The sequence below is a fragment of the Capsicum annuum genome, chromosome 1 (genome assembly GCF_002878395.1).
Source record: "Capsicum annuum cultivar UCD-10X-F1 chromosome 1, UCD10Xv1.1, whole genome shotgun sequence".
Lineage (NCBI taxonomy): Eukaryota > Viridiplantae > Streptophyta > Magnoliopsida > Solanales > Solanaceae > Capsicum > Capsicum annuum.
In genome coordinates this window covers 1145571-1157275 of record NC_061111.1, presented here as the reverse complement: position 1 = coordinate 1157275, position 11705 = coordinate 1145571, and the positions used below count along the sequence as shown (strand labels likewise).

Here is an 11705-nt window from a genome sequence, read left to right as displayed (position 1 = left end):
GGCTCAATATATATGTATACTTCTTATCTCTCATTTTAAAATTTATTGATGTGGAGAGAAAAGGGGCAGGTCAGTGAACTAAATTTTTTATTATGCATATGTTTTGGAAAAGAGTTTCATTATATAGATATATTATATGCAGTTTTACCTTCTATATTTCTATAAGTAATTATTTTTAAAGCTTAAATTTGTGACCTCGTGATCTCACGACAATAATTTTACGCATTACTCCAAGGCTTTCCTTCAATTTAATGATGTACTAATGGGAAATAATCATTATTCAACTTGTAAACGGGTGAAAATAAGTTTTTATTTTTTTGATAATCATGGTGTTTCGGCTAGCTAACTTTCGTGTATGTCAACTAATTTCAAGGGATACTTGTCATTTTCCATCAGCATGAGATATAATATCAGGTAATTGTTATTCTTCCTTCTACGGGTACAAGAATCTGTATACTAGAAACGACCACTTCAAGTAGTTCAAATTTAAGAACAAGCTAATTAAGAACACAATGAAGTACAAAAAATACCCTCAACCCAAGATCAAAGTGATCTTTATAAGAGGTGTATTTTATTTTCAGAAATAAAGATGAAGCAGAACTGGCCAAGTCGTCCGAATTCACGGAGTTTCCTTAAGGAAATAATTCCCCTCACTGTACCCGAGGTTGTGAAATTTTTTCTCCCAAGATAAAATGGCCAAACAAACCAACTGTAGCGGTACCCTAAACAATTGGAGTATCGTCGAACTCACTGAACGTTTTGAGTGATCACAAAGAATATTTTTAAGTCAAGAAGAGTGTTTTTATTCTAAAATTTTCGTATCTAAACCTGTGAATAAAAGCAGGTTTATATAGCCACAACATGCCTCTTCTGAAAAGAGGCAATGGTGCACTTTAAAGGTTGCACCTCTTTCTGAAAATTCATATCGGTTCATCAAAGAGTGCATCTTTTCCCGAACAGTCATCTCATTTCGTGAAACAGTGTGTTACTTCGTTGAAGGATTGCATCCTTCTGAAACACGAATCGGTTCATGAAGCAGTGCATCAGTTCACTTGAAACAGTGCAACTGAAGCATCAGTTCTGTTCGAAACATTGCAACTGTTACTGTATGCATATATATATATATATATATAAATGGAGTATCAGAAAATTTTTCCTGCGTTTTTCTTTTGGTATGTTCGGATCTCGAATAAATTTTGTCCAAAAAGATAGATCTCATTGATCGATTTTCCAAATCCAAGTTCAAAACCGAGCGAGCGACGACGACAACGGCCCAAGGCATCTTTTATTTCTTGCCTCACTTACCATGTGGAGTAAGTGTTCTTGATTATAAACACTTCCAAGTTCTCTTTTTCTGCCAATGTGGGAGAAAGAGTAAACTTTCTAATTTGGGAGTACACTTTCCATTTTAGTGTCTCCTTCCCTCCACTATTTTACTTTCCATTTTACCGTTCACACTTCTTTCATATACTATGAACCCAACAGTAATTCTATCCACCAAGGCTGGACCAGACGGGAAGGACCATCTAGTGTTTTTTGTCTCTATTGAAATTTGAACTTGAGAATTCATGTTTTCAATCCACTTATCGACCATTAGACCACATTGTTCGGTACATGGGTGAAGATAAGTTGTTGAAGATATTTTATTTTTCTTGCTTAAAATTGGCCAATCCAACATATTTCATGTAGTTCACTTTTACACTTAATTTCTGTTTAAGTCTGATGAGAAGTTGAATTAATCTTACTTTGAATATACTTTACTTACAACACTTTTCTTTCTATGAATACCCAAAATACGTTTATTTTGGTGCATGAAATCATTATGAAATTTGACGAAAAATGTATAAATTTTCTTCTCGTTATATTATGGGTGTGTAAAAATTAAATATACACTCATATAATTCGTTGAACCTTTTATACAAACAAATGCTCATAACCAGAGCCGGAGCCAGGATTTGTACTTAGGGAGTTTAAAATCTAAAGAAAAACTCATCGAAGGAAGTTCAACATCTAGAATATATAAATAAAAATCATTTTAACCATATATCAATAATATAATTTTCCATCGAAGGAAGTTCGTCCGAACCCCCCTTTAATAGGCTAGCTCCACCTCTGCTCATAACTAATTTTTCGACGAACGATACATTGTGTACCAAACTATCCTTCGCCTAAGGTGACTCGATCTACCATTGGGCAGATGTCCGAAAGATCGAGCATATTCTCGGTAAATTCAGAATGAGTGTGATCTTTTATATTAATTTCAACTTTTCTTATATGTGCGTATATAAATCGAGGAAAAATTAATGGACTCAGTTCAACTCACAATAAAGGCGATGGCCGATGACCTAAGAGTAAGAGTGTAATAAACGGATTCAACTAAGTATCTTTGACAATTATGAGCATATATGTACATATGTTGAAAAACTTTAAACTTTCAACAAACTTTAAATTCTGAAGTCATTAATATAAACTAATAATATCGTTCAGACGTAAAGATTTAAAAGTTATATACTCATCGATTTTGATTCTACTTACGTATATGTTGATAAGGAGGAAATAGGAATATATGTTGACATGTGAACATCAAAAATCAGAATTCCATCACTCCATGAATCCAATTCCACTTTATAATCAGTGCCAAAAACTTTCCAATTAATAGAAATTATTGAGTTGATAGAAACATGTCTATCATATAGTACAAAGTTTCGAAGCCTGTTTTTTCCTCCTATATATTCACCCCATCCTTCATTGTTCCCTTTTATTCTTTTTTAAAAGGTCTGAAGTGGTTCGACATGACAAATATATGTCACAAAAATATGTTAAAAAATAGTTGAGGAGGGTCATATCCCGCAAAGTTGAGGCGTGTTACAGCAAATTTCACAAAAATTTAGGTATATTTCGAACCTTTTCCCCTTTTAAAACCTATCACATTTTATCAATGTACTTTGATTTGTAGCTAATTGAACGGTGCATAAAGATTCCATACTTGTGAATAAACCCAAAACAAGGCACCATTTTTTTGCGAAACAATTTTTGAAATGTTGAAAGGTATTACCCAGCATTTGATCATAGATTTAGTTGAAATTTGAAAAAAAAAAAAAAAAAAAAAAGAGTTTGAAGTTCATTGGAAAAATAATTTTTGGAATTTGAAGTTGTGTTTGGACATGCATTTTACTTTTGAAAAAAAATGAAGTGTTATGGTTGGAAGTGAAATTCACTATAAAAACGGATCAATTTTTAAAAGTTGAAATTTGAAATTTTTTTAAAGACAGAATTTCAAAAACTGGTCAAATTTCATGATCAAACAACGTTTTCAACTTTTTCTTTTGAAAAAAAAAAAAGTACTCTCAATGGCCAAATGGGAGCTTAAAACTATGAATTCAAATGAATTTAGTAGTTGTTGTTTAGACTTATATTTATATTAGAAATTTATTAGATATTATATAAATACTTAATTCTGAATCAATAACTAAAACGAGTTACATGTCCGATATTAATTTTATTAATTAGGATCTATAAACTTTAAATTCAGACTTTGCATCCTGCGTCTTGAAATAATTAATTTTGTTATGATTGCACATTTTTTTTTTGCCTTCATAAAGGGTAAGATTAGCACCAAACGTTACCTCATTTTCTTTGAGATGAATGGATCCAAATTGTCATATGTTACATCATGGTTAGAATATGCTAATGTTGGTTTTATTTTGTCTATTTTAACTTTCTTCTTAAAATGGTAAATAGAAAGAGGCCATTGAATTGGTGCTACACATTGAGAGGTCTGTTTTTCACATACGTTCATTTAGTGCATCATGTGTCATACATTATTCTGAAAGATAAGATGCACGTTTAACATAATTAATGACTAATTTAAGTACTTAATATAAGTAGTTCAAATGTTAATGACACATTGATTAGAAGAAGAACAAGGGAATTTTAAAAAGAGAAATTTCTACACTTAAAAGTTCGCACATTTAAAATTTCAGGATTCAATTATGGAGTTAGATAAAAATTTTAAAGTTCGAACTTATAAAAGTGAACTCAAACTCGGTAAATATTTTCTTGAAATTGAATTGATAAAAGTTGAAATTCAAAGATTTTTTCTCGAAATCTGGATCGTATTAGTGTCAACTACAGAAACATTTGATAGTGCTTAATATAGAAGTGCCAATGTTTTTAGTCTAGAGCCATGATCATCCAAATGATGTTTTCAAATTCAAAAGTAAATGGAATTTAATTGTTTTGAAACAGTGACTAAAGTTTGATTAGTGATTCAAAAAGTGGGTAGTTGCCTTTTCTCCACTTATAAATGGCCACCAACATAGGTTGTGGTGCAGTGGATGGGGTTGCTCCATCCTTAATCAGAGATCGAGGGTTCGATCTTGGAATGGAGGAAACTCTGTTGGGAGCGTTGCCATCTTAGTGGCCCCTGCAATATGCAATCCGGATTAGTCAGGCTCCAATGCGGGCACCGGATGGGAAATAAAAAAAAAGGGCAAAATTCAGATATAGAATACTTAATAGCCTAATTATTAGTTTTATAGCAACAGTTTGATAATTACATTTTATAGCAACTTATATTTTGTATTTTTAAAAAATATTGCTGGAAAAATACATAGACAAAAAAATTACTGCACTTAAGTAACTGAAATTAGTTGAGCTATATATGGTATAATTACCAATCAAGTAATTATGTAGATTCCTTTTCCATTTAAAACTCTTAAAAAACGTGACTTCCGTTATAACTTGAGAATTCAAATTTCAGTTTTTTTCCATTAACAACTGCATCTTTTCTTAGCAATTTGTTCGAAACTTACCCTGTTTTGCTGAATCAAACTGAACTGATTCTTCTTCGAAATCAATAGCAATTGCCAAACGATGCAGTAATTTGATTGAATCAAATTCAATTGTTGATTCACCTGTCAGTTGAAATACAACCATTACTACTGTTTAAGGTACATAATCATTATTGTTGTTCAGTTTATTTTTTTTTAATCATTACTGATGTGCCTATCAAGTTTTGGTTGTCGACTTTAATTTGTATGTGAAAAATTGAAAAACAAACTCAAGTTAGATTCAAGGTAGCAGTAAAATTGAAATTCAAGTATCTGTTGCAAATTTCAGCTTAAAAGTTGTTTTAATGGGGAAAAATCAGTATTCGAATATTATTTTGAGGATCGTTTGTTGCTATTTTGATTGTTTTAACTGTAGAACAAATCGTAAACAACGTTCGAATTGAAGTTGATTCAATTTTTTTCTGAAATACTATATAAATGAATGATCGAATGCATCTGTTGAATTTGATGTTATTCTATGAACTCATACAAAAGTATTACATATCTGTTGCATATGTATTTTTGATTTGCTTAATGTTAACACTGCATATGTATTTTTGCTCTGTTGTCGAAATTCTATGGTATAAATGTATATTTGAAAAGATATTTTACTTTAATTAAATGTAGTGTAAATGTATTTTTTAAATTCAGTTGCTGGCTGTGTAACTTTGTTTGCACTTAAATCTGAAAAGTGCGTGTTATAACAAGTGACATTTGACAAATATGTATAAAACATATCAAATTACAAATTATGTATGTTCCAGATGTATTTTTTTTATATGCTTAATGCTAACACTGCATATGTATTTTTTATATGATTTATGTTAACATTGCATATGTATTTTTGTTTTGCTTTTCGGAATTTGAGAATATAAGTGTATATGTGAAAATATATTTCGTACCTGTTTTACTTTCGTTTGATATAGTATTTTCTATATTTGGTTGAAAACTTTTGTTGTGTTTGTATGTAACTTTAAACAAATATTGTTTAAATGTATTTTATAAATTGAGATGTTGGCTGGGTAACTTCGTCTGCACTTAAAGCTGTAAATAGTGTGTTAAAATAAGTGATATCTGACAAATATGTATTTTTATTTATTTATTGGTTAAATCAAGTAGAAATGAGAAGCATACCAGTCCTTGTGAAGCACTCTGACCGATGGACGTACGAAAAGAACTTTGAAGAATATGTCACTGATGCTATACTGTTGAGCACATCAGCAACATTCGTTGAGCTGGACGATGTTTTGGCATCTCACTTAAGTGTGGATTTAACCAGAAAATATATTTTAGTGGAATATCAAATCACTGCTAATGCGGGGCAGATAGAAATCCATAACGATATGGGTTTGAAGGTGTTTATATTGCAGAAAAAACTGATACAAGACATGGGTTGTCTTCCTTTACATGTAAGCATTTTGGATAAAGTTGTAGGGAGCAACTTGGCAAGTTTATCTATATGTGTTGCTGAAAGAGATATCAACTGTAACAACTTGCAAACAGTGATAAATACAACAAATGAAGGAGTTTTGGTGGTTTGTGAAAATACACAAGCATTAGATTTTTTTGAGATGGATACTGTTGAGGTTATTATCTCAGACCCACATCACAAGCATGTTGAGGACGGTCAGGTTTACTTGACAAAAAAAAAAAAATTAAAGTCAGTCATGAAGGACTATGCAATTAGGGAAAAGTTTCAAACGCGCAGTAAAAGGTCTAGTAAGAAAACGTATGTACATTCTATATAACTCTGATTTTGTTAAATATTACTTTGGATATCCATTTTGAATATATTTAATCATGTTTGATGCAGTTATATATTATTTTGCAAATCAAGAAACTGCGAATTCTTAATGCGTGCATCAGGCATAGAAGACACTGGAATATTTAAAATTAGAAGATTCATACCTGAACATACTTGCCCAGTGAAGGACAAGATCTATCCAAAGGTTCATGCAACTAGTATGTTGATAGCTGGTATGGTTAAGCAGAAATTCAAAAATCACAAACGAAAATACAGTGCGACGGAAATAAAAAATGACATGAAGAAAGATTTTGGTATGGATTTGACATACATTTTATGTTGTTGGGCCAAGGAAAGAGCGTTAGAAGAGTTGAGGGGTAGGCCATCAGCATCTTATGGGAAACTGCCATCATACTTATATGTGCTAAATACTACTTATCCGGAGTCACATATAAGAATGAAGAAGACAGATGATAATGCATTCTTGTATGTATTTATCGCTCTACATGCATTCATTAAAGGATTCAATCATTGTATATCAGTCGTATTTGTTGATGCTAGTCATCTGAGAGGAATGTATACTGGGGCATTTGTAACAACATGTACAATGGACGGAGCAGGTTAGTATCATTTAATAATAATTACATTGTATAACTGATTGTATTTTTTTGTATTTCTGCTGTTGACTTGAAAAATACATATATCCAATTCATATATACATATCTGTATGTAATTACTTATATTTTCAAAGTTTCCTGAATGAAACATGTAAAATTGATTATCTCTGATAGTTAGGTGCAAGTATATTTTATTATGTGTAATTGATACCATTTCTGGTAGATAAAATATACATTTTAATTGACCTATATTTGTAATAAATACATATGCAGTTCCTAATTGTATTTAAATTGGCCTGCGCAGATTTTTTTTATATTCTTTCTTTGACATATGGTGTGGTTGATTCTGAAAATGATGAATTATGTATACAGGTCATATATTTCCTTTGGCATATGGTGTGCTTGATTATGAAAATGATGCATCTTGGACGTGGTTTTTCGAGAATCTAAAGGAAGCGTACGAGATTAGACAAAACATGTGTGTCGTGTCTGATAGAAATCTAAGCATCATAAAGGCTGTTGGTAATGTGTACGACATTATGCATGTATGTGGCATCTATGGGGTAATGTGAAAAACTTTACAGAAAGTTACACGATGTATTGTCGGAGATCTTTTATACAATGGCCAAATCATATTCAAAGTCAGAATTTCACATGTTAATGGAAAAAGTTGAGGCAACTGATATGAGGGTGAAGAAATATTTGGAATTGGCGGGTTACGAAAAGTGGGCTAGGTCGTATGCAACAGTTCACCGAGGATGGACTTTAACTTCAAACATTGCGCCGTCAATAAATAGAGTGTTTGTATCAGTTAGAGAACTGTCAATTTATGACTTTCTTGAGGAAGTTCGAATACTATTTGCAAAATGAAATTTTGCAAATAGGCAGAAGGTTTCATATACCTTCACAACATTCATTGAAAAGTTTAATGACGTACTCAGTGAGAACGTGACTTTGTTTACCCGTATGACGGTATAACCTTATTTGGATGCTCTGTAAAAAGTACTCTGCATATGTATTTTTATTGCATAAGTTTGTTTTTTTTTTCAAAAATGCCGGTGTGCTTATAACATATCATCAAATATAGAATTCATCTTTTTGTATCAGTGCATTTAATTTTTTATTTTTATGTCAGGTTGTACTAGCCACAGAATATGTGTATACAGTATACGATAAACAAAAGCACTTCATTGTTTGCATCAAGAAAAAAAAAGTGCTCATGTAATGCTTTTCAAATAGATGAGATACCATGTGCACATACTTGTGCGGCGTTGGAGAGAATTTTTTTTGAGAAGGGGTCATACTGTTCTGATTTGTTTAAACCAAAAACTGTTTTGAAGACATATGATGTTCCAATCTACCCCTTGTCACACAACGATGACTAGATAATTCCATAGAACATACGTGATGAAATAGTACTGCCTCCAAAATTCAAAAGACCTCCAGGAATACCTGCAAAGAAGGATCGTGGAAAATCAGGTCGGGATATGTTTGGAAAGAAGAATATCAACTCATGCGGTGGTTGAGGGGCTAAGGATCACAATAGGAGTTCTTGTAGGAAATATCGCAAGTGATACATTTCTTGTTCTGTATTATTTCTTGAAATATTTTTTTTTCATTTTTTATAATGATGAACTAATTCAATTTAGTTAATGCATTTATGAATCATTTGACAATTGAAGATAGTAATATTTGAATAATGGAGCTATATATGTTTCAAAAGTTGTACATTACACATGTATTTTCTAGCAGCAGTTCATATATATTTTTGACATAGTAAATATATTTTAGGTTAAATGTGTTAACTTTGATTAACCAAACAAGTATATGATTCCTAGTTGTTCAAGTGTTTAAATATATGTGACATATTCTGCAAATATATGTTTGAATTGCATAATGTTATTACTGCATATGTATTTAGATTGTAAAAATACATTTGATGTCTAATCCATATGTATTTTTAAAAAAAATATCATCAGTGCATATGTATTTTGTAACTAAAATCAAATCTATAACTACATATGTATTTTCTTGACAAATATCTTTAATGTATAATTCATATGTATTTTGTAGCAAAATATCAACACTGTAAATAACTGCAATAATTTTTCAAATTTCACTTTAATTTAAATCCTAATTTATAATTATAGTTAAGGAATGCATCCTCAAAATGCATTTAAGGTATGTTGCAGTTGTATTTTAGTAATGTTTGATTCTAACATTTCATATATATTTTTATGCTGAAAAACAATTGATTTATACAACATATGTATTTTTCTGCATAATATGAAAACTACGTATGTATTTATTTAACTAAATCTCACAGTAAAAGGTAAAACTCCATAAATCTCACACTACATGCTATATTTAATAATATAATAAGGTGGTGAAAAACTTTAAAGAACAACAACAACATAGTAAAATACATATTATGAATGTTCCATATGTATTTTTGCAATATTTGATTTTAACACTGTGTATGTATTTTTAGGTTAAATAAAATTGATTTATACGATATATGTATTTTTAAACATAATATAAAAACTACGTAAGTTTTTTTTAACAATATCTCACAGTAAATGGTAGAACTCCATGAAATAGAACCAATTCAAAACATAAAAAGTAGTCTGTACAATCAAAACCTACATCCATAAACTAGTTTCTAAAATACAAAAAGTCAAAAATTCATCAATCATCATACATCAACAACTTCAGTGACACTAGTTATTCTACTTTACCTTGCAGGCCTCAATGGTGCTTCGACATCACTAATGACATTTGCTTCTTGTTTTCGGATCCCATAGTCCCACAAAAGTGTAACATATCTTGTACGGAGTGTGTTGGGGTCGAACTCAGTCGCAATAACTTTGTGACCATAAGAAAGACACTCTGCATACATAATCATAAAGACACCACAATCCCTACAAAAAAAAATCTGATTTAATAGTGAAATATATTTTGTACCAACATACAATTTTGGTATATGTAAATTCAAAACTTACAAGCTTTCACTCGATTGTTGAGGCAAATCATCTTCGAAGAAAACATCAAACATATCTAAGGATTATTTGTCTTTGTATCTTGGATGATTTTGAAGATCAATTCCTTTCTTAACACAAAAATCACAATCTTGGAGACATAATGGAATAATCGTTGCTATTTTCTCGATCTCAGCAAGAACAACCGCATAATGATCACTGGATTCATATGAATCATACAAGAATATACACCTCTCTAAAAATGATAAAATCGCGAGAATCCAGTGATGTTTTTCCTTTATATTGACCGGAATAAAAATGTCTTCCACCATATGCCATGGCACTGCAGCATGCATACGGAACCCATTGATGTATTTAATAAGATGGTGCTCCTGTCCTCCAGCATTAAGATTTTGATGATCGATAGAATATACATCATTCAAAGATCTAATTACGTTCATAAAGTTACAGTCAACTATACTGTATTTGTATGATTTGTTTGGCTCGTTTTTGTACGAACTGTGTGGCCCATACTTTGACTTCTTCCTCAAGTAGTATAAGCAGACATCAATATGCTGCATTAGTGAATACCACAAAATTTAGAGCATTCTAAAAAATTGTATTGTAAATATTAAAGTGTATGCAAGTAAAAAATACATATACATTTTTTTATATTAATGTAGAAGACTTGTGTATCAAAAAGTGCATTCTTAAAGTTCAGTTACATGCAGACAATGTTATGTAATAGTATATGCAACAGTATGTGATGTAGTATACTATATCATACTTTTGAATACTTAAAAATACATATATGTTAAACCATATGTATTTTCAATGTAACCTAATATGTGTTTTTAAGTATTGTTACAGACAAAATGGAACTTTTTTTAAAATAATATACTAACTGAGTCTGTTCATGTCTGATCTGCAAACCCCATCGTATAGAATCAATTTTTGTCTTCAACAGTCTCAACACCAAAATGCATCTTTGAAATTTCTGATTTCCCCTCTTGTAATGATCCACTTTTCGTTTCCTAGGTATTTTAAGGAGATGGTAAACCATGAAAACATGTATTGATACAAAAAAATAATTTGAAGCAATTCAAAAGAACTACCTCTTGGCAGTAGTTTTTACTAGATCGGCAGAAATCCAGTCGTTGAAGTTCTTGACAATCTTCGTATCTATTATCCCATCAATCGTGTGATATAAAAATGGATGTTTCTGGGGAAATATACGTATTAGCCCTGCTGAGCTCCGTGTATAATTAGAGAATACAAAAACTTAATAAATACAAACATATTTGCAAGACATAGTACATAAAAAATTATATATCTCTTATTGTACTTACCAGCTGCTGAACCAAATTTTTCGGTGTATGGGGATTCCTTGAATTTTGATGGTCGCCTAATCCTTAACTTTGGTCTGGGAGTGTTAACTTCACGATTAGCGGATGGATGAATCATGGTGCTTTTTTTATCGTAGACATTCAAGCTAGGTAGAAACTCATCCAGGATTGTGTTTTGTGAATCAGGC

The 11705-nt window shown here is 31.1% G+C and overlaps 1 long non-coding RNA gene across 1 annotated transcript; it reads left to right on the top strand.

Moving 5' to 3' along the window:
• Nucleotides 1-2682: 2682 nt before the first annotated feature.
• Nucleotides 2683-6555, top strand: LOC107852059. The gene is made up of 3 exons (XR_001669258.2): nucleotides 2683-2891; nucleotides 4863-4952; nucleotides 5952-6555. It is a non-coding gene; the product is annotated as an uncharacterized LOC107852059 (long non-coding RNA).
• The last annotated feature ends 5150 nt before the right edge of the window (nucleotides 6556-11705 follow it).